The sequence below is a fragment of the Dermacentor variabilis genome, chromosome 10, assembly GCF_050947875.1.
Source record: "Dermacentor variabilis isolate Ectoservices chromosome 10, ASM5094787v1, whole genome shotgun sequence".
NCBI lineage: Eukaryota > Metazoa > Arthropoda > Arachnida > Ixodida > Ixodidae > Dermacentor > Dermacentor variabilis.
In genome coordinates this window covers 81,012,101-81,037,102 of record NC_134577.1, presented here as the reverse complement: position 1 = coordinate 81,037,102, position 25,002 = coordinate 81,012,101, and the positions used below count along the sequence as shown (strand labels likewise).

Below are 25,002 nucleotides of genomic sequence, written 5' to 3'. Positions count from 1 at the left end.
CATTGGCACTGGGCTAAGATGGCTCCGATACCGTGACCACTGGCATCGGTACGCACCTCTGTAGGAGGGGACAGGTCAAAGTGGGCCAGTGTAGGTGGCGTGTTGAGAATGTTGGTGAGCTGGGCAAACGCGGCAGTTTGAGCGGGGCCCCACGTAAACGGCACGTCCTTCTTCAGAAGATCAGTAAGCGGTCGGGCAATCACTGCAAAGTCTTTAACGAAGCGGCAGAAGTAGGAGCGGAGTCCTACAAAATTTCGGACGTCTTTGACAGACTGATGTACAGAAAAAGACGTGACAGCACGAATTTTCTCCGGGTCTTGTTGAATACCGGAAGCGTCGACGAGGTGTCCCAGCACTGTAACCTGGCGACGACCGAAGTAATACTTCGATGAATTTAGTTGCAGCCCAGCCTCGCGGAAGACTTGAAGAACAGCTGATGAGCGCTCAAGGTGTCTCTCAAATGTCGGTGAAAATACGAGAACGTCGTCATTGGCTGCAGAGGCATGTCGACCATTTGAACCCTTAAAGCAAAGAGTCTATCATGCGTTCGAACGTTGCTGGGGCATTGCATAGACCGAATGGCATAACTTTGAATTGATATAGGCCATCAGGGGTAACCAACGCGGTGTTCTCTTGGTTCTTTTCATCCACAGAAATTTGCCGATAACCAGACCGAAGATCTATTGATGAAAAGTATTTGGCACCGTGGAGGCAATCGAGGGCGTCGTCAATGCCAGGTAAGGGGTATACTCGTTTTTCTTGGCAATGCGGTTTAGATGACGACAATCTACGCAGAAACGCCATGTGCCATCTTTCTTTTTAACAAGTACCACGGGCAACGCACAAAGGCTCGAGGAAGGTTCAAGAATACCTTTGGCAAGCGTCTTGTTCACTTCATCTTGAATAACCTTATGCTCTGAAGCAGAAACTCGATATGACCGGTGATGAATAGGACTGGCATTACCAGAGTTTATGTGATGCTTAACAATTGAGGTCTGGCACAATTGGCAATTGTTGAGGTCGAAGATGTGGCAGGAAACAAAAAGGTGACACAGCTGCTGCTTGTTCAGGCAATAGGTCCGCAGTAATCATGTGACGAAATGTTGCGTCAGGGTAAATAGCATCCTGTGGACATGAAGAATCTGAGCAGACGTCTACTGAAAACGCCATGACGTGGTCATCTCCTATAGCACGCAGCACCCGCCGTGGTTGTTCGGTGGCTATGGTGTTAGGCTGCTGAGCGCAAGGTCGCGGGAGTCAATCCCGGCCACGGCGGCCGCATTTCGATGGGGGCGAAATGCGAAAACACCCGTGTACTTAGATTTAGGTGTGCGTTAAAGAACCCCAGGAGGTCGAAATTTCCGGAGTCCTCCACTACGGCGTGCCTCATAAACAGAAAGTGGTTTTCGCACGTAAAACCCCATAATTTAATTTTTTTATCGCACGCAGCGTTGGAACCGATATGCCTTGGGGTAGAACTTCCTTTGCTAGCCAAAACTGACGACGGGGAGGCATGCCCGGTTATCGGCGACCGTGACGACGGAGTGGGGCACAGTGATCTTCCGCATCAAAAGGACATCAGGAACAGGTGTTGCGACGTAATCACCATCGGGCACATAAAAAGATGATAGCAAATCGAGGAAAGTCAAGGCTTTAGGCGGCAGGCGGTCGAAGATGGTCGTACTAAAGTTGTTCGGCAGTTCGGCACGAATGCGCGCGAGTAGAGGAAGTTCGAGGCAAAGGGTACCGGCAGAACAGTGGATCAAAGAGGAATGCGCCGTAAGAAAGTGGAGTCCGTGGATTAGGTCATGGTGACAATTGGTCACCACTGTAAGCAGAACAGGAACGTGGCGGTCGGCAGTACTTATATGGAAAGTACACATTCCAGTGACGTCAACAGTGATAACAGTGCTCAACAGTGCTCGAGTAGTAGGAGGTGTAAGAACCTCCCTTAGTCGACGACGGAGGGTACAACTCATTATGCACACCTGGGCTCCAGTATTATTAACGTCGCGGACGATGTTACGACAGACATATGTGATGAAGAATGTGTGTCACCCCACCAAAGCGAAGGCGAATGCCCTGACGTTTGAAGAATGCCAAGCCCCTCACGACAGTTGAAAAAATTGTGGCAGTTTCGCCCGGAAGGCGTAGCACCGATTGCGATAGCAAATTATTGGATAGCTGTACGGAGTAAGGATAGTACTTTAAGAAACTGTATAAACTATAAACATTCGCTTACTAACGACGTTAACAATTATAGAATATGTAAGCGTGACTGAACGAGGACGTAGAAAGAAGCAGACACCCAGAGACAGCGCTGCCTTTGTGTTTCCGCTGCTGTTTACGTTGTTGTTTAGTCGCGCTTACACATTCTATCATAGATTGAAGCCAACAAGCCCCCCAACCCATTTTAACCAAATAAACAAGCACGGTGTCACGCGCACACATGTAAACATGAACACATCTCACTCGATTGGCGCGGAAACCCGGTGTCAAAACGCTGGAGTGGGGAATCGCGACAGCAGGAAGCGAATTGATCTTCGTGCATTAATCGCTTCAGCGCAAACAAAACGTCAAAAGCACAGCGCATACCAATCCACCGGCAATACTCACACTCTGCAAATTTCGCACATCGCTTTGAAGATGAGGCACACAAGGGCGCACACTTTCGCCACGTCGCAAATCGCGTTCAATACAAACGAGCGCCGGCAATGCGTCCCTACGGCGTCCGCCAAAGGCGTCTTTATACGGCGTCCGCGATTCGCGTGGCCAACGCCGTAGTAGACGTCGCGGTTGTCTCCACTCTGTACGGAGCGGCGGGTGAGGAGGACATCGGGGCACCCTAGCAGCCGCCGGAGAACAGCTACCAGTCCCTCGCCTGACACCCGTGCCCCGCGCGCGTCAGGAGAGGGCACGCTTCCGGCTCGCGTTCCTCGCTGGCACACGCGAGGTGTTGGATTTAATCGCGTTCGCCGACTCACCCTCACACGTTTTACCTCGCACATACAGCATACCGTCCACGGCGATGGTTTTATCACCCTTGGACTTGATAGGGAACTTCACGGCGACGGCAGAAACGCGCCTGGAGTGTCCACATAAATGCTATCGCAATGGAACGCCTAGAAGACCGCAACCGCGAAAAGACGTTGGCCTCTGTGCACCCATTCTCGTTTCCTTACCCACAGCGACCTCGACAGCCTCAGGTTGGCGTGGCCTCGCCAGTGCTATCTCCCTTCCACGAGCAACACGCTTCGTCTCCTTCTCCACAGTCAAAACGACACAGTCAAGAAACGTGTGATTAACCTTACACTTCTGGCGCTCATGGCAGTTCACGTAACACGACACCATGGCAAGAAATTGCGTCGCCAAAAACCTTTGCAAATGAACAATGCTTTCTTCAGCTCTCCTTAGTAAAGGAGTGAGTGAAACAACGACATGCCTCTGCGTGTTCTGTGTCCAGAGAACTCAAATAAAGCATTGCTAAACGTACCATTGTAACAATCAACAAAGACTTAGTCCGCGGCAAAGTCGGCTGTACTAAGCTACATAGGAAATCACGAGAACGACTATCCACAACGTATTTGACTAGAGAGTTTCCCGGTGAATGTGCGAGTGTGGTCGCAAAGGCCAAGGGAAAACACGCTAGAGTGTGCCAGCCTGCAATAAGAGCACAGTGGGCTCCCATAGGCAGGAGCAATGAGACCGTAACTTCGTATATGCGCGATAACTTTACTTGCGAGAGAGTCAGCTTTCTCCTTGCACAAGCCAATGCAATGACATCCACAAATCACAGGCTGTGCACGAGTAGGATAAGAGGCACCCTCTGCGGCTTCTGTACGTCGCTTCATCGCGTGCCACCGCTGTTGAAGGCTTCTACCTAACAAATCGAAACAATGACATTACATTTAAGTATCGCTGTGGTACCACGGATCGAGCACTTCGTGACGAGATGCTTTTGCTAAACAAGCGGAAATTATGCACTTGATCACGTGACCGACAGGCTGTACCGAGCCGCAACACACTGAGACGTCTCAATCGTGCCCTTCAATGTTCAGGCTACGTGCCCCAGACATTGAACTGGATTGCGCAATGGCGAAAACAGACATCATCGCTTGGCGGAGACTGGCAGTGCCGACCCGCAACCGACTTTCAACGAGTGTGCTACCGCAAACGACAGCCTGTCGCGATGAACAGTCGCGATGAACACCGGCGCTGGAGCCGGCGATGAACACCGGCGATGAACACCGCGTGCGCTGGAGTGGCCACTTACAAAAACGAAATGACCGCCCGTCCGTCCATTTGATCGAGAATGCTGTCCTGACCACCGGATTGCGAAGCCATGTGCGCAGTGGTTGACGACGTTGCTGACGCATGTGATCTGCATCTCAAGTGCGGCGACGTCGACGTTGCACTGGCCGCTGTTAGCATCGGTCTTTCGGCGACGCAGAAAGAAATCAAACGCTTCCTTGCACAAAACTTCGCCGAATATGCACCCGGGGCATTGAACACTGGTTGGGACACCACCAGCGTAAATACGACGCCGCCGGTGTTCATCGCGACTTCACCATTGATTTTAGGAAACGCGAAAACCGCTGGCTGCCAACCTTTATGCAAGGGGTGTTTCCTGTGCGCCTCGGGAGATGCGACTACAACACACCATTACCAATATGTTGCAACAGAACTGTTTGTTGGCCTTGCTGGTGCTTGCTAAAAGACGCGCTTTTTGCCGCAAGGGGTCACAGCCCAAATTAAATCAGTTGGAAGTGCCGCCCGTGTTGTCTTTGTGTGTCTTCGATTTGTGTGTGTTCACTTAGGGCAAAAAACCTGTCTTTTAACAACATTGCCAACTTATTGAAGCATTTCCTCCTAAAAGGAAGTACAGCAGTTTTCTTGTGTGAAATAATCATGCCTCTGCTTTTGAAAAAAGATAATTAACTAGCGGTAATCCAGGTTGTAGATTTTGCTGAATGGTTCGGGTACTCGAGTCAGATACCCATATGTACAAGTCGTTTGCATATAGTCAATCATTCAAAGTAACAGACAAGAGATTCCAGATCGTGCTAGACTCTCAGCTTCTGCAAATTGTGCGACAAGTTTTAGGTATTATCATACGTAGACGGCTATCATGGGCAATATCACAGTACTAAGGCCCGTAAGCGTAAAGTCTAGGCTCCTCAACTTCGAATGACGGATCGACTTTTACTCGCAACATAGTTAAAAAATACAGAAAAGAAAGAAAGCACAAAAAATTTTGCAGATCCCACAGTGCGATGTTAGCGAAGGATTCCGCGCTGGATGCTTTGATTGGCGATAATTAGCGATGATATTGTTGTCTAAAGCCTAATTTCTTCAACGTTTACTGTCACACGAAAATTATGAGTTGATACTAAACGTTACCTTGCGGGCACAACTTCTTTTTGTCTGCGTAGTACACAGAGCACACAAGAAAAGGTGTTTGCTTGAGGCGTTGCTGTGCGCCATATTTCATAACCTCTGAGAGGCTTGAGCATAGTCATTGCCTCGCATGGCACATCGCATTGTGGCAGAAGCATTAAACTTAAATTGGATTATGGGGCTGGTACGTGTACAAACCACAACTGGATTATGAGGCACGCCGTAGTGGAGACAGCGGGTTAATTTTGATACCGTGATGTTCGTTAACCTGTCCCACATCTGAGCCCACCGGCGTTTTCTATATCGACCCCGTCGAAATGCGGCTGCCTCGCTTGGGATCAAATCCACGACCTCTAGTAATGCCATAGCCGCAAAGCTACCGCCGCGGCCACAGAAATGTTGATTTTACGGTCGACTGCTTCCGTAGTGTCGCCTGGACTCTGCATTGCGCTTCAATTAATACGGCTCTGCTTCTGCGCGGCCTGCGTAATTTCTCCGCTTGAGATGTCCGCAAGGTGTTGATGTTTCAGAAATAGCAGCAACATACTGCAGCGTACCTTGAACCTCAGTTTATGCAGTTCCCCCGAAACCGTCGTCGTATAGTAGTAGGGTTCCCTTGGTGCCTCTTCTCCTCCTTCACCTCCCTTGTATGGGAACTGCCTCCTTTCCTCCCTCCCTCCTCTCTACAGTTCTATCTGCGTCCCCGCTTGTTCGCACCTTAGTAGAAATGGAAGCGCTGCAGCTGCAGTTTCTGCAATGCTTCTGAGGGGAGTCACGGATAATTACAGCTGTCAAGAGGCTAAGGTGGCGACGGCCAGGGAGCTCCAGAGCGCATTATGCACATTCGACGCGGTTTGGTGAAAACTAGTTTTTAGCGTGACCTTTCTTCTCCGACTCCCTCCTGGCATGTAGGAACACGCTTTGACCCGCCCTTGCCACCCCCCCCCCCCCTCCCTCTACCGAACTGTATACTGTCCACCGCAACTGAACGCCTGACAGCAGCGAAAGCAGCAGCAGCAGCAACAATGGGGAAGCCGAAGGAAGCGGCCAAGAAAACTTCGATTTAAAACACTGTTGGCAATGCCGCGCGCTCCGATGCTTACGGGGTGTGGCTTTCCCGCGTAACTTTAGAGCAAATGTGGCCGACTGAGTTGCAAAAGTCTTTCGCGGCCGCCATCTAGACCCGTGAACATTCATTCACGAAGGCAGCCGCGCCATCGTCGTTGCAGTGTCGCGAGTAATGGCTTCTGCAGTCGCCTTAGCTGCGCGCCAGGAGCAGCTCGTAATAGCGCCAGAGCAAGCCGAAATATTGGAATCATAAGGCCGTGACAAAGCCAATAGAGATGCCACAAAGGGGTCTATGCAGGCGTCTGCAGAAGCTAGCGGTATAGACGGTGCTAAACAAATTCCCGTATAGCTTCAGGACAACATTCATTTGGGCTATGTGGTGCATACTTGAATTAGGAAGGAACAGCGCCAACTGAGACAATCACGAGAGGGAAAACGAGACAGAACAAGCGCCATCACATAAAAAAGGGCTCTGTGTTTTCGACACATGGTTCAGGACAACATTCATTTGGGCTAGATAGTGCATACTTGAATTAGGAAGGAACAGCGTCAACTAAGACGATCACGAGAGGGAGAACGACACAGGACAAGCGCTTGTCCTGTGTCGTTCTCCGTCTCGTGATCGTCTTAGTTGGCGTTTTTCCTTCCTTATTCCCGAATAGCTACAAAGGATATGCCTTCAGTGTATACTGTCAACCGCGAGTGAACGCCTTGATAGCGGCGCTAACTTTCAGCAATATAGTAACCTAATAGCAGCTGCAAGGTCAGTGATAAAATTCGCAAATCTTTTTTTGATCTATCGTGTCGTCCTCCACAAATAGCCGTTTTCTAAAAAAAAAGTATAACTCCATGGGATTCTTTTACATATCAAAGTGTGCATGCGGATGCCGACATGTATAGTACAGCAGTTTCTGAACGTATCCACTATATAAGCGTCCAATGCAGCTTAAATATGTCTTTATATGTATGACAGCAAATATTGGAAGCGAAGATGCAGCAACCTATAATATAACGCAACTATAATAGCCCGATTTGTCTTGAGAAAATGCGAAAACGATTATGTGTGTCGGCAGTGTTTTAGTTCCCATCTAAGTTTATAACTTGGGAGTTATGTTGAAATATTTCAGCGTTATCGAAGCTTTGTCCCTCTCTCAGCATCAGTTAGGACAAAAGCGCCGGAATGAAAATACCGTTTTCAAAGGCTTAGGCGACAGCTGCGCCAGACCCTGGCACTGCTAGTACTGACCTTGTCAAAATAGTGTAAACGTTATTTTACATGCGGCTCACTGACATCAACCACTGAAGACAAAAAGCGACTGCTTCGCAATTACGGACTCGTGCTCTGAGCTGTCGCCGCTGAAATGTTTTGCATGCAGTCATGTTGGACTTAAACACGCAACATCTGGCATACTGCGCTACAATATTACCTTACTACGTTAGGAAGAACGACGTTCGTCCAACTGTCGGCCGTTGCAGTTCATCAATGTTTGTTGTCCCTCTCAACAACAACAGAAAAAGCAAGGACTGTGTATGCGCGTTCTTATTAACAAATTAAACCGCTTAGATTTACGACAGGCTTCGTCATTGTCAAAACATTCGCCCACGCTTGTTTGTGCGAGCGCTCAAAAAACGTTCTATGAGATAATTTGGACCTAAAATTTGTCGCCGTAAGATAATGCATCGACAAAACACGAGATATTGACTCACCTTATACGAGTGCCGGGATGCTTTGAGTTGGGATCCCGCACGGCTGCACGTGGAGTCGTTCCTGACAGGCGATGCGACCGCTCAAAAAATATCGACGCACTTCACTCCAGGCAAGCAAATCCGAAATGACCGAGAGTAACTTCTTTTGGCCGAGTGTCGTCAGGCTAGCGTGCTCCTACTGAGTCGAGCGCGATTGGGAATGAGGGGGACAAAATTGTTTGCCAAAAAGAGAGGCACCACTTGTGGACACTTCCAACAAGCACTTCTGTTGATGTATTAGAAATATATATATAGTGATTCGGAGGAAGGAGGAAATGACGATGCACCCTCCCCACCCTGTTCTTCTGTAGTGATTGCTCTTGGTGCCGGCAAAGCTCCACGAAACTGTCGAACCCTTCCGAACTGAATAATCCGGGGCCACTGAGCACCACGACGAATCCATTGGCAGCCTTCGGAATTCCAGAGACCTGCTTACCCTTGTCGTGGGGACCAGTTTTACGCAGCCTGGGCTTCCACTTCCACGAAAGAGTAAACGACGCGGTTGACATTAGCACCGGACCTTCCCCGTCCAGTCCACGATGGGACTTCCAGAGGGATATTAAGCGGAACAGGTCCATTGTTAGAGAGAGAGAGAGTCGCTACAAGCCAAAACGGGCCGAAATCCGCCTTTCTCATTTTCCTTTGCTGTCCCCTGCCAGCACGCCGATGAAAACGTTTTGGAAGGATCCCGGGGCTTTCGCCGGTTGATTTGTGTACCTGCACCCATGTTGAGTGCGCGTCGGTTGTGCGTTTCGTGGATCGCGAATCATTATTCATGGCTTTTTCGGGAACGCATGTAGTTCCTGGAAACCATGTAGCACTCACCGACTGCTGGGTGCATAGAGTTTCTCACTATAACACCTAGAGGCAAATCTGGCGCCACCGTCTGTGGTAGTTTCCTAAGGGGCCCTGTGCCGTCATGGGAATGACGATATATGTGTCTGCGAGACTTATGCTCACTGGTGCTGTTAGAGGCTTCGTCTAAAACGTGGATATGGTTACACAAATAACGTGTTCTTGAAGTAAAATGGTCATAAAATGTTTCCATTCACGCAAATTATATCTTTACTCACCTGCAATCCATGACGAATGCAACAAAAGCTAGAACAGACGACAAACTGTTTCAAAGCGAGCACGAATCTTGTCTGTCCTCCAGCTTTAATGGCCCGCTGATACTCTTTACGTTTCATATAATTGTACATGCAATAACAAGTTTTCATAAGTTAAACAAAACCTGTTTTTGTGTAACAATAAATATAAAACAGCTTTTTACGTACTGTTTTAGCGGAAAATTAATCATTGTGACAGACAGAAATGTGCTTCCCTTGCTCTCCGAGAACGATGCCAATCCGAAGTCACAATATACTGGCATTCCCACAGCGCAGCTAAAGTGTACTCTGGCGCAGCAGCGCCAGATTTCCCTATAGTGAGAAACAATATGGCTTGGTAATATAGTGAGAAACAATATGGCTGGGTGAGCAGGCCTGAGTGCGCTGTTCTGCAAACAGTGCGGCCGATAAAGGCACGCCGAGTTCCATTGGGCGACGCGGCTGCCTTGGAATTTGTCGCTGAATTCTGCACTGGGTCATCGCTTTTTATATTCTTTTTACGCAGTATTTAGACATTTGGCTTATTCAAGAATTCTTCGAGCGCAACCTTCTGCGTCGGATTTATCAAAGCGGCGCACTTGCTGATATTGACATCTACAGCCGCAGATCGTTGTTATCGTCGAATAATGTCGATAAGGTGCATCGTTGATACGAAATAATGTCGAAACGTAGCACAACATGCATATATGTGCATATTTTCCATGTTGTTACATCCTTAGACGTGTAAACTTGAGAGGCCGAACCACTTAAGCAATGGCATCTGTGATCCTGATATATATATATTACGGGCCGTTAATTTATTACTGGTTCTCGCTTTTCTTTAACTCTATCATAGTTACAGTTTGCGCATGCCATAGGGCATTGTTAGAAAAACTGTGCTCGCATAAGCGCAAATTTCTAGGCCGTGTTATTCTTTCGCGAAAACGCGTGGATGCCATCGCTCACACGCCGTTGGTATAACTGAGCAAGGCGGTTGTTTATCGCAATTTTCACGTACGGTGGCGCCGTCGTGCGGCGGCGGCCGGAAACAATCTAAAGATTATACTCGCCGCTGGCTGACGCCCGTTGGCGTAGCGTATTGGTGTTGTCTAGGCTTTTCTTCACTTTTGGTTTGTTTTAACGCGTTCAAAGCTCCCGTGGGATCCTGAAGGGCACTTAACATGCTCAGAAGGAGCAAACATAGAAGTAACCGTATTTGCTGCGTGCCGCAATGGGTACCGAGCGGTAGTGATGCGGTAGGTGATGTGAGCCTTCACTCATACCCAGCGGCTGTGTCCATGAGGAAGAAATTGATTATTAAGCTGCGGATCGGCAAAGCTGTCACAGAAGCGATGTAGGTTTGCAATGCGCACTTCATGCCGGAGGACTTTTTTTTGGAATACGACAGATGAGTGACGATTCCGAGCACTTGAAATCGCGAATAGACCCACCTCCATAAAGACGCAGGCATAGCACTATATTACGTGCAGGTAAAGAAATAATGCGCAATCTTAACTCAAATGTGCTGTAGGATGATTGACGCTTGCGTTCCTGCCACTCATGCCATTGCGTCTACGTTGGAGCGCAAACATTCTCCGTGAAGCCTTGTACCTGCTTCAAAATTTCTTGTTCTCGTTCACGCATTCGTGCTCTGCAACGCCGGCTTGACATTCCACCATTTTTGAACAGATAGATAAGTTTCTCATTTGTGCATTGAAAAAAGTGACGCATGCGCAGAGGGACCTGGAATTCGTACCTCGCCTGCCTCTTCGATGCGCGGCTTCAACGTGTGCACAGGCGCGCATGACTGAACTCGTAAGGTAGCAAATCCTAGTACAATAAACGTTAAGCGGCTGTTCAGTGTTCGCGTAGCGAACCCTCAGCTGATCTGCGTGTATATTTTGTTATAAGGATAACTGGAAGAATGAAGCAAGCATTGCCGCGGACCGGTGAATATCGGCTATGTATCGCTTGATCTGTCTACAGGCAAGAAGCGGTAGGACGCAGGCTGTAAAACTACCGCATGACTGTAGCTTGTACAGCACGCATCAAGCGCAACAACTAAATTAGAAGGGTGAACAGTTATCGTATTAGCTCGCCAAAGCGGTAACATATGTTTTGTGTTTACTTCTCGAGTCCAACATCCAGATTTGTCAACACAGGCAGGAATAACTAGACAAGAAATTTTCGCACACAAAACGCTGCTTTAGGGCTGATTTTCACGCAGTCGATGTAGAGGACTTCGGTCGCGCGACACCAGGAAGGTTTTTTCTCTCGACACGGCGGCTTATTCGAGCGGTCTAAGTAACAACTTGCAGAGAGCACCACACCGTATAAAAGTGCATGGTACCCGTTTATTAAGAGGTCAAATGAATAGAATAGTAGATAGAAACCACTGTCACTTCTTTTAGTAACACCATCACGGTAAAACTGAAACCACAGCTCGTGTGGTTTGCTTCGAAGCCGCGAAGTTTGCACGCAAAGGCCTTCAACATTCACGGAGGTCGACGTGCACGCTTTTATGCCGCAGCACACAAGATCACCAGCGTTTAGGACTTCCTCGCCTTCAAGCATGCTTCGAATCCTGCGTTCTGCTCGCCCAATGTGAGCCATTGCGCAGGCTAACGACAGCGGGCGTGTAAATTGAAGAGAAATTTCAACATGACGACGCGACACAACATGTCACTGAACAAGACAACCGCAGCACTGCACCGACTGCTCTAGTTCTTAATCTCTCGGACAGCCATGTTGGGTTTAAGGTGGCGCCCCCTATAGGCTGTGAAAGTTGCGAATAGGGTTTTACCCGGAGCTTACCGTGCTTCGAAAGATGCCCAGCCCATATCCCCCTGTACTGCTTCGTTTGCGGTTTTCCCGTGGGCACCCAGTGTTAATCTTCCAACAGCTCTCTGATTTACTTCTAGCCTTGACTGAACTTCTGCCCTTAAGCACAGGACCGCATTCCCGAAAGTAAGCCCCGGCACCATTACTCCCTTGCAAATACCTCTGAGTACTTTATACCTGTTGTACCCCCCACAATGCCCTACATTTCATTATCCCGGCATCTCTTCGCCCTTTTGCTATGAGAGACTGCCCGTGCTTTTCCGTGTACATCTGCCCTTTGTTTATTCATACCCCGAGATATTTGTATTCGGCCACTCGGGGTATTACATGGCCTTGTATTGTAAGCTCCCGATCAGTTGTATCGTTGAAAAAATCCCACCGAACTTAGCTGCACTGAAACTGAAACCTAAGTAGTCTACTTCGTCTCCACAGTAATTAAACAGAGTTTGCAAGTCTTCCTGGCTATCTGCTAACAGTACAATATCTTGCACATACATTAAAGCCGGTAGTCATTGTTCAACAACCTTTCCTCCTAATCTGTACGACAGATTATACCCTAGAATGCTTCCTTGTAGCCTTCTTTGGGTACTTATCATATAAAGCATGAACAGCAGCGGTGATAGCGGACAACCTTGCCTTAATTCTTTGTGTACCTCGACAATTGTCGTACTTTTCATTCCTTCCCATGTTATTTCAACATTATTTTCGCGATTTATTTCCTGTTGAAAATCAATTACCTCATGACCGATACCTTCATCTTTTATTATGTTCCGCAGGAGTTCCCTGTTCAAGTTGTCGTATGCACCGCTTATGTCCAGGAAGGCTAAATACAGATGTTTATTTTCCACCTTAGCTATTTCTATGCACTGGGTAAGCACGAACAGGCTACCATCTAAGCGCCTACCACTTCGGAAACCGTTCTGAAGTTCTCCGAGTATTCTATTACTTTCTACCCATCACTTCATTTTTAATTTCAAGGCCTGCATCGCCAACCTATATATAACTGATATTATCGTAATTGGTCGGAAGGATGTTATGTTCGTCTTATCGCCTTTCGCTTTATAAATCAAATTCATTGTATTCTGTTTCCAGCTGTGCGGAATTTGCTTATTTGTTGCCTCGAATGCTTTCATCAGCGTTTCCATGCTTCTTGGGTCAAGTTCATTAATTATCTTGATTGGAATTTTGTCTATCCCAGTGAAAGTGCATTTTGGAACATTTGATTCCTCCTTTTCCAGATAAGATTGGTCAGTTCTAAGCTGTTTTCTATTGTGCTATCCTGTGTGGCTCCCTCATTTGGCGTGATTAATCATCTTTCCTAAATGACTCAGCTATAACTTAACCAATGTAGTTCACAACATCATCTCCCTGTAAACAATTTCCCTCGGCATCGTGAGTCTGTTCCTGCTCTCTGTGATTCGCTTTACGCAGCCAGCTTATATGGTTCCAGAATTTTCTTGACCCCCCTTTAGTTGCATCGCGCACTGCTTGACCACCCTTTAGTTGCATCGGAGGGCTGCTTTACTTTAGCCTGGACGAGGACCTGCACTTGTTGCTTCTTTTGTCGATAAGATTCCCATTTTCCGCCCATTTCCTCTTCAGATAACTGCGCCCTCTTTGCTTCTCTGTATTCCCGTGATGCCAAACGTCGTTGTTCGATGGCCTCCCTAATTTCCTTATTCAACCAACTTCGTGGCTTCCTCTTTCATCTCCAGCGGTTTACTCCTTTTATATCTTTTATTTTTGTACAAATGAGTAGTTCTAACTGACTATAAACCCACTTTTCCATGGGATGTTTCTCTATTGCTTCCTCTATGCCGGCCGCTATTTGCGTTTTTTGTTCGTCATTTAATTTTGCATACTCTTTTTAACTTCCCTGCATTTCTCTTTTGAGCTGGGCTCCCAACTATAGACTAATACGCTTATGATCACTTCCGAGGCTGTACTTCCCCTCTCCATCTATTTCCATTACTCCGAGCTTGCTATACATCTCGGCGACATTTATTTATTTATTTATTTATTTATTTATTTATTTGTAAAATACCTTACAAGGCCCCTATATGGGGATTGAGTAAGGGGGGCATACAATCAAGTACATAAAATCTAGTAACAACAATAATAAAAGAAAACAGCAGCCAAGTGCACAGCCTAAAAGTCAGAGAACCATATTAGCTACATAATGCTGCATATGAGCACAATAAAAAGGAACTATATCAGTTTGTAACAAACGTATAACAGTGCAAGACAAAGGCAGACAAAATAACACAGAACAGTGAGTGTGATATTAATGGTAACAAGCAACAACAAAAGTGATGGACTGGTTTCGGACTAATTTAGTCGATATCAATGGGTCCAAAGCTCAACTAATCTGTTTGCTCAACCCTGTCAAGCAAGTTACGCTATCGTCCCCATTATATTTGCACACATCACATTGCAATCCTTGTTCTTGTGACCCTGTTCAATACGCTTGTTCAATTAAATACCTTGGTGTTTCTTTTTTTACAGTGATTTATCCTGCAACTCTCATTTCGCACATATTTTCCAGAAACTTCGCGCAGTGTCTTGTGTTTTGTATACTATTAAATTTTACGTGCCATTGTCTGTACGAATGCTTGTAGTACATGCCTTATGCTACAGTGTAATCCGGTATGGAATATCTACATATGATCATGGCGCTCAACATTTGGTAAACCGGGTCAATTCCGTCCTCCGTAGTATTGTGAAGCATGTTGCAAATGATGTCTCCCCGGAATCTGATGCGTTCAAATCTTTGTCTTTACCTGATTTCAATTCTTTGCCGATAGAAACTGTTGTCTTAAAGCATTTTTGGATAAGCCAGTATAAAATTGCTTATGTGCCTATTCGTTGCCTGAGACCAAGGAATCCTTATGTTACACCCCGCTTTAAGACGAGATACGGTCGAAGACTCCGTAACTATTATGCCCAGCAATGCTTCATTTACTTCCCCAAGGCATACAAGATGTGAAGACGAAATATGGTCTCAGAAAGGCTCTTAGACACATTAATGCGTGATCGGAAGCCTCTTCATGTGTGTGTGTTTTTTTCTTCACTGTTGTCTACAAACTAACAGCGTGTTACTGATGGCTCTTTCGGTGTCTGCCAGGCAGCTGCCGTTCAAGCCCACTGCGGCTTTGGCAGGCCCGATTAATTCTTGCACTGTATTATTGTGAAGTCACCAATAAAGTATAATAATAATAATAATAATAATAATAATAATTATTATTATTATTATTATTATTATTATTATTATTATTATTATTATTATTATTATTATTATTATTATTATTATTATTATTATTATTATTATTATTATTTACTTACTTACTTACCATTGTGCATGACGTGCGTCTTCTGCGCGCTAAACGATTCTGTCAGGCGTTCTGAAGTGGTTTAAGTCGGTATGGACGTTCTATCTGCTGGCATCGAGGCGGACGGAGCGCGCAGCGCGATTAGTGCGCGCATATTTTTCAGCCTACAATCAGCCTCGGAGATCAATTGTGTGTTTCTGAATATTCCATTCACTAATTTGTACTTATTGCAGTATTATCCTCTAGTTCTAAGCTGCGGTTTAGGAGAAATGAAACATACGCGACAATCGTAACAGCGTGGGTACCGTTCTCCTACGATAGGAGATTTGCAGCTATACTTTGACAAGCATTCAACCGTTTGCTGCAGGTTACATAGCGTGACTACTTGGTTCGATGGATGAGGTTTCCACCCATGAATAAGATAGTTTTGGCTAGTAATAGCAGCATACCTTACAGTCTGAATTAAGCTTGTCCAGCAAAGCGACCGTTTACGAACTGCGCGAATGTCGTAAGCAGTGGTATAGGTGCTGGACTACAGATCTCTTTGTTCCATATAGCGCATGGTCCAAGCGTACGGCATCAGCGGTTATATATCTATAATTGTTGTGCGGCGTGACTATATGCGAGGTCGTATTACGGCGTTAGCCCCTTTTCTCTTGCTTTTACGAGAAGGAGGATGATAACCTAATTATTTTTTTTTCGGCTGTGCTCGTTCCGTTCTCGACGACGTACTCACACGCGTATTACGGAAATGTTATCCTCAAAAACAGCCATCGCATTCTTCTTATGCGATCCCTCTCATATATTATGGCTGTATGCAGGCCAAAAAGGCAGCGCCGAAACACACAGCTTATGTATGTGCCGCGCTGGTTCACGAACCGCAGTGATCGCAGTGTTGAGCAGCGGCATCGGCCTCATGCAGGAAGGCTATAGCGTAGATATATCGTAATTTCAAGCTGATAACTAGACTTGAAATGCGCCAGAAGGATGGTGGCGTATCACAATTATTTGATAGCGCCTGCCGCTTACATGTTTCGTGGTTTCCTTAGGTTGGCCGTGCATGAGCATGCGCTCTTATGTTTTATGTTTTACTCCCTACGCCAAGCGATCAGACAGTGATGACGTGTGGTGTTTTATTGGCGCAAGGGCTAGGTTTGGCCAAAGAGCGCCATGACAAGTGGTAACGTTAACGATGTATTATGGATGACGTGCACAATTAATTCCTCATGGTAGATGTGATATGGCTGTAAAAGGGCCTAAAACTATCGCTGTAACTGGCGTATAGAATATATAGGAGCTAAAATAATGACGCTCACTGGGTAGTGATGTCGGCTATGGCAATGGGCTTTCATTAAAAAAAAAAACATGATGCAACAAAACATAACAATGACACCAGAGTTCCAAGAGAGCCCTCGAATGCAGGTCTGTTGGCCATGTGCTAAAAGTTGCCTGGTCAAATGATTTTCAAGGTGTCGGTTTCGCCTAAGAAATCTAAAACGATTTGCACAATTAAAAACGGTTCATCGATAAGAAAAAATGCAGGGTGGAGAGTTATATTTTCGCGTTATGCAGAAGGGAAATATTTTTTCTTCTCTGTTTCTATTGCTGGACACTGAATAAGAACAAGGAGGCCTTTGAGACCATTGCCGCACTTAACACAAGTCGGAGGATCGCCCCCGGTCAAGAGATAAGAGTTAGTGCCGTATGTGTGGCCTATCCTTAATCAGCAAAGAAGCACTTCCTTGCTCCGTGCTGTTTTCCCATTTATCCAGTTCCCCAGTTTTAGGTTTTTTACGTGAAGCTTATTCATTGCTTGTGTATCCCACTCGCCTTGCCAATGATTCCTCAATTTACGGTGTAGGAAAGGCTTTAGGTCTGTGGCAGGGATGGGGATATTGCCATCTGCATCTCTAAAGGTTACTGACCTAGCGCTTTCGTCAGCAGCTTCGTTGCCTTTTATACCCTTGTGACCAGGTACCCAGCATATGACAATTACTTGTTTGCAAACAGACTGTACAGCTCACTAAAAACTGAGTTCTCATATTTTCTTGGACTAAGTAGGGCTCTGACGACACTTAATGAATCTGTAAACACAATAGCCCTAGCAAGGTTTGTGACCCTTATGTTTTGAATAGCCGATAATATAGCGTAGGCTTCCGCTGAAAAGATACGTGTGTGTGGATTTAGTGCTCCAGGTACTGAAAATGAAGGACCCCGAACTGCGTAGGAAACTCCTTTAGAGGACTTGGAAGCGTCTGTGTAGTATTCTAGGAGTACTTTTCCTGAAGTTCACGAAAATGAAATTGTATATGTGCTTCTGCCGCCCTCTTAGATATTTCTACGAAACAGATGTCGCATTCAATGGTCTGCCATTCCCACGGTGGGGGCAGGCGAGTGGGTGCGATTAGGGCATTTTCTGGGACTAAGACACCTGTTTCTTCTGACAGTGCGATCATGCGAAGGTTCAACGGAGCCCCAATCGCTGGGCGTTTACGAAATAGCCTGGCAGTACGTAGGTCACGAATAGATGAGTGGCACGGATGCTGCACGTCTGATTTAACCTTGAGAGCGTAGGAAAAAATTAAATATGTCCTTTCGAGATGTAATGACCATCCATTACGCTCCACATACAGGCTTTCTACGGGACTTGTCCTAAAAGTGCCTGTAGCCAGGCGTATACCCAAGTGGCGAATGGGATCTAGCATCTTCAAAGCTCTAGCCACAGCAGAGCTGTATACTAAAGCTCCATAGTCGAAGCGGGAAAGTATAAGTGTTTTGTAGAGGCTAAAAAGTAATCTCCTGTCACTTCCCTAAGATGCGCGGCCACTTCTCCCTATCCTTCACATCTCTCTCTCTCTCTCTCCCCTTCTCTCTCTCTATATATATAATAGAACCCGAAGAAAGGGATCCGAAGGGCCCCATTTTTGTTAACCATATTATAAGAGGCCAACAAACAAGTGCACCAACAGCACCATATACGGGAAAATACATACTTAGTAATTACAAAATGATAAACTAATGGAAATGAAAGTGGATGAAAAAGAACTGGCCGCAGGTGGGATACGATCCGATGTGCTCGCATCACGCGTGCGATGCTCTTACCAATAGAGCTATGGCGGCGCCGTTTTCCCATTCACTTTCTGCGCTTTACTACTAGAACTAACCCTAGGAGTGTTAGCCAGCGCCACCACTCACAAAGCTAGGCGACGGATGTTGAACATCTTATATGCCGCAGGCGTCACGAGTACGTCATCTATTTGGGTGACGGCAACTGGTCAATAAACCCACACAAACCACCTCAAGGCATCAATGCTGCCGGATTCGAAACCCTTGTAATGTAATGAACGAGAAGAGAGGGAAGCGAGGGGGCCGATTTTCATTAACCATATCATAAGAAGCCAACAAACAAAGGCACCAAGGACAAGATAGGGTAAATCACTTGTACTTACTGATTGAAATAAAGAAATAATAAATTAATGGAAATGACAGTTGATGAAAGAAGAAACTGGCCGCAGGTGGCATACGAAGCCATGCCTTCTACGTAACCCGTGCGATACTCTCACCAATTGAGTTAACGCGGCACCGTTTTGCCATCCACCTTCAGGGGTAATTATGCTTTGCTACTAAAATCAGCCCGGGAGTGTTCACTTTCTCCATTTCTAGTGTACGCAACATGCACTTTATTCAATAAAAGGCCACACACAGTCTTTTTGCAATGACACACTCATTTATTGGAACCTTTATGTACATACAGGCAACGAGAAACACAAATCTTTAGACAAGGAACTTGTTTGCTCTTCAGTTTATTCATGTGCCACTGTGGCGACGACATTTAGCTGCTAAAACACGGTGAGGGGTTCCTGTGTGACTGAAACTCACCTTATGCTGGCAAAATTACTACAAATGTCAGTCCGCCTAGTCCTTCGCTGCCCGCGGCCGCCTATTTATATGCCGTCAACATTTACTGCGTCGATATGTCATCGTAATAGAGTTCGCCAATCTATACACGGCTATACCTAACATCACTACTCTTTCCGGTCTGGTAAGCTAATTGTGTCCGTTGAGTTCCACCGCTGTAGTATCAACGCGCGGTTAGAGATCATAACTACACATCCTGAGATATATCCAGTTCAAGAACGAAACGCCTTCTGACTGTCGATGTAGGCACACCGAGGTAGTAATTGCGATAACATAACTATTGGTGACAGTTTATGTCGAGTGCGTGGTACTGTATACTTGACTTTCCCGCTTTGTAAAGAGAAACTTAAATAGGATGCTTTTAAGGAGGAATGAGAATCCATTGCGGGAAATAACCGAAACTCTGTCACGTTCAATTAAAATACGTTCGAGTTCTCGTCTCTAGTCTCCCACATTCAATGCTTCTAGCTGACCGATTCCAGCTCCAAATGCTAGTTCGGGCTCCACTGCGGAAACACACATAGATTATTTCTTACTTTCGTCAGGCATGACAATTACAATGCACAGTACAACACTGACAGTTGACACTTTACGGAGAGAGTAATACAAAACTACAAGAATGCTCTCGGCACTCGAACACATGGTCCTAGACACGCTGGAATACGCACGTCCGCTTTATTGAATGTTTTAATTACCGCAACAAAACCATGGACATTACTTTGCAGAACACTAGCGCCTAATAAGTGCCTCAAATCACTCGCTCCGAAGTGCACAATGCTAATTAAAACAACAGCTGCACATAGTATCGGGTGAGACAGATATACATCTAAGCTTTGTTTCAGTTCTGAAATCAGGGTCAGTAAAGAAAGACGGGGCCGCCGCTATGGTTCCAACATTAGCACGTGTCAAGTGAACTCCAATCGCCGTTGATGTCACGCGAAGTAATACGAGGAAAACGACAGGACGCCTCCTCCACTGCTTGAACGCCACCACCTCAAGACACATTGAATAGACGCTGGAACACTTCCACATCGGCGGTGGCAAACGCCGAAAAGTGGCTTCCTGCCAGCTTCCTCGGTGGACGGTGTAATGATTGGGCAGAGTCAAGAGATGCAGAACAGCCCCTATTTACAGCTGTACTTCGACGCCAGCAGGAGGAGCCACCTTGCTTTCTTCTCCCCTCAGGCTGCCAATCTCTGCTGCGGAAGACTGCAGAATGAAGCAGATATTGGTAAAATTTATTCATAAGCATTAACAACACTGCAAGGAAGCGGTAATCATACATATGTTTGAACACCCTCATTTGTCTCAGTGCCACACTGCAGGTTGTGTAGAGAATAATAGTATTCGTACATGCTCATTCAAAATAAGAGGTCGTGATAGTTCATAACTTTCTAGTTTACAAAAGCTATGTTTTAGTCAAGAATGAATTATGTGTTGCTGAAGTGTAATCTACCAGGAAATTAAATGGTCTATTTGTTTCTGTGTGTCATGACAGTATTGACGGTAGTTTCTGTTTGCGCATTATAATTATCTTCGTTTTTGGGATCTCTTGTTTTTCGTACTAGGTTCATAGAGCAGGAAGACTGCATGAATGGACACCAACACCCCCTTTCACCACCATTTTGTTTCTCTAACGTGTGTTAATTTGTGTGACCTTAAAATGAAGGCGTTAGTGAAAGGCGAAGACCATTAGCGTGTTAATTTATGAAACAATTAATTAATTAACTGAAGTAGAATACTCAGCTATGTTCTGCACAGCTACTCACTGCATGCCCCTGGGCGGCAGCACAGCAGCGCACCGAGTGATGAAACAAGTGACCCAACCGTCCCGGTGTTCACACCACATGTGACCATTTTCTGCATTATGACGTCATTATACACAAATCTCCCGAGTAATTAGACTAAATGTAGTTTGTGGCAATCTAGTATGAAATATGTTCTAGGTTCGTTTGGTGCTGTTGGTAATTTTTATATGGTACATGCCGAAGACATTCGGTTAGTGCAAAAGTTCACTAGGTAAAATGGCATTACAGATTTCCTTTATATATAAAGGAAAACAAAAACAAATAGCAATTTGTAAATGCTATACGGAATCTCAACTGTGAACCTCGTTTCTTATTAATTTTTTCTTTTCATTCTATTCCTCCTACTCCGATTTTATTCTCACTAATTGAGCTAAAAAGGCCTGCATAACCGGGATGGTATGTTCACATTTCAGTAAACTCACTCGCCTGCACAGCTGTCAATGAATAACAAAGCTGACCATTTGGAACAAGTCGGGTTGTCTGTGATGTCATCACAAGATTATTATTGTGTATGAAAAACGGTAAAGGTATTAATAAGATAGTAATGTTTTTATACCCCATGTGAGTGAAATACTATCCAAGACGGTATTGAATATTTACTATATATGCGCCTTCTGAGCTTGCGCGTTTTATACTATCAAAGCAGATATGTGGCACACAGAAAAATCAGTCTGAGCCTTATGATTAAGTCATAAAAACGCTAATGACTACCGTAGCAGGCATCTGACAAACTTAACCAATTCTCCTTAAGTCGCTGCTTAATGCCTTTCCAGCAATCTAGGACAAATTCATCTTATTTTCATTTTTTTTTGTTTTTCTATAGTCACATTTACTTTCGTCTTGCTGTGTTATAAGAACTATTCCTTGAAGCCCCGACCCCATGCAAACGGCGAAACAAAAAAAGTTGCTAGATTGTTTTCACCGACCTAGACTGGCTCAACGTGACACGACGTCCGCTATCTTCAGGAAACTTCTAATGTGGAGCCAGCAGTCGTGGCCGATGTCGGCGAGCTGTAGCCTCCTGGCACCGGGATGACTGAGGCACTGCACCGCCTCCTTGACGACGCCAGTCATTGTCATAAATTCGTCAATGCTACTGCTGCGGACGCGAAGCAGGGCTCTGCGGATGCTCTTCTTGGCTTCGGCCTTAGTGAGGTCAGCACCTTCCATCACCATTTCGAGTAGACGTGGGTGGTCACGCATCAGCTCGATGGCGCGGGCACCCTCGACGCCATTTTGTTCGCCCAGCACGAAGTCTGCAGCGTCCAAGACGGCGGACGCGTTCTTCCTTGTCACTTCCTGCATGTACAGAGACGAGCCATGGTTGGTAAAGCCAGAGAAATGTAAGCCAGCGAAAGTAAAACGTTCCAAGCACTTCTGTAGTGTACGCGAAAACGGAACTGAAGTGGATAGCGTATGCGAATCCATAAGGAAATTGAAAGTAGCGGTGCATATACTATAAAAATATCATTCGCCCTCTAGATCATAGCATCGCTTGCTTCGTCGCAGAAATAGTCTCACAGATAGCCGATATGAAGTCTACGCAACGTGATTATGAGCATTTTACCGTTAAGCGCAATCCAGTGCAACCACATGATTTCGCATAGAGCGAACAAATATTACAGGGGAACGCCGTTGTGGGTACAGAAAGATCACCATCATCATCATCATCAGTATATTTTTACGTCATCTGCAACACGAAGGGCTCTCACTGCGATATCCAATCACCGCCGTGCGAGCTGATTCCAACCGTAGCTTGCAAATTTCACGATTTCTTCACTACACCAGAGTACGTAATATATTTGTTCACAAAATTTTGGCATATGTCCAGATGACGCAAGCATCCAACGTGATTCACGAGCGTGCTGTGACATCGTGATAGCCGTAGTGCGTAACCACGATCTGCTGACGCCATAGCTTGGTGGTGTACATAAACATTAAGATGATGCAATGCCCGTCAAGACCTAAGTAATTTGAAGCATTCACCGTTTAGTAAAACATACTTGTCATGAATCGTGTCTCCAACGAATGGGTACTGCTCCTGCCTAGCGCGTATCCTTCTCTCCATATATATATATATATATATATATATATATATATATATATATATATATATATATATATATATATATATATATATATATATATATAGCGGGGAGGCATTAGGGAAATTAGCTGTTGTGGAACTGTACACAATACTCAAGAAATATAGAAATGAATGTAGGCGAAAAGGTAGCTTCTCGCAGTTGGGAGCGAGAAGCTACCAACTGTAGAAGCTACCAAACATGGGTATCCATATTTACTAGATCTAGGGCCGTAAGAGTGGTGGCCGGATGTGTAACACCCCTTTTATTTATTTCCCGATGGTGAGGGTCTCGAATCTGGCAGCCTCGATGTCATTAGGTAGCGTGCGAAGGTTCATTAGCCACATGCCTACTCACCTAAGATCACGTGTTACGTGACGCTCAACATGTTATTACATTTGAACTACCTTCACACACACACACTTTAGCATTCTCAGACTCCCCTTGTCGAAGCAGCTTATGTTTATTTAGTAAACTGTACGGCTTTCTAGAACTTTATATACGCAGTTATTATTCCAAAGGATAATGGTAACCTTTTCTTTTGTTCGAGACTATTCAACGTTTTAGTATTTTAAATATACTTCAGGTAAACTTGGTGAATCGTTTTTTTTTTCATTTGTTTTGTGTAAAAGAGACACAGTTCGTATTTCCTTCGTTCGGTAGCAGAAAGTCTTAAGAGCAGCGTCTAGTCACTCCAACGTGGCTTTTGAAATGTCTCACCAACTTTAAATCTCCTTCCATCGCTTCATTAATGTTGCTTTTGTATCAGCATGTGGTACGCCGGTGAAGGAATCGTTGCGCTATCAAAACGCTTCATGGTTTTAAGTCTCGGTGAATCGTTTCGAGGTTCCCGCCTGAGACTTTGAAGCAGAGTTTGGAGCCAACATCTTCAACTACAACTGATGCGAGGAGCGAAATAACGGAGTGCGGCTCCACGAGATATGCGTGCGTCGTTTGACGCTTAGACATCGCTGTTCAGCATCGACGGTGCCGATGCACATTCAGGTTGTTTTCCACCAACTTTAAATTTCGGCGGATATTCTGTCGTGGTGACGTACCTTGTTTGAGGCTTATCATCATCATTGTCACTAAGGGCCTCTTTTGTACCGCCGACGCTGTTTTCACGAGGACGACAACTAGAAACATCGCGAAAAGGACACCGCCATCTTGTCAAGAACACATTGTTTTCTAGCGCCCACGTAATGTAATCCTCGCGCACTGCAATGCTGCTCCTTTTCGCCTACGAAATGCATGAGCATTTTGCACTCCTTTGAGAATCAGCCTGGAGCGTGAAGCCTTGAACTAATTACCCATCACCGATGTTCCGCGATTACTTAGTGGTTAGCGCGTTCGACTCTGCAATGTACATTGCTCCAGTGGCACGGAGCTCAGATTCCAGTTTGGGCGGGAGTGGAGAGGCGTACATTTTTTTGTCTCCTCGCTTAGGCAAGTGGTGAAGCTGGGGATTACGAGGTGGCTTGGGACGTCGAAAGAAAAACGTAATCGCTGTGCCGCACCCAGTTTCGAGTACTTAACCGCTCTCGCAGTAACTTTTTCGGGTGATTCGGTCATGCTCGACTCGCATACCTCGAACAAGCGTCTTTACGTGAACGGAAGGGGAAAATCAAGTTCAATTTCATGATATTTCGGAGGTTTACTTTACATGCGGGAGAGTTAACGAAGCATTTCATAAGTTTAAAAGGTTCAGGTAAAGACAGGCGCA

The 25,002-nt window shown here is 45.7% G+C and overlaps 1 long non-coding RNA gene across 1 annotated transcript in view; it reads left to right on the top strand.

Moving 5' to 3' along the window:
• The first annotated feature begins 672 nt into the window (after nucleotides 1–672).
• The window catches only part of LOC142559622 (uncharacterized), a 63,104-nt gene continuing 38,774 nt past the window's right edge, over nucleotides 673–25,002 (top strand). The window contains exon 1 of the long non-coding RNA XR_012823177.1: nucleotides 673–737. This is a non-coding gene — a long non-coding RNA (uncharacterized LOC142559622). The remainder of the gene's footprint in view (nucleotides 738–25,002) is intronic.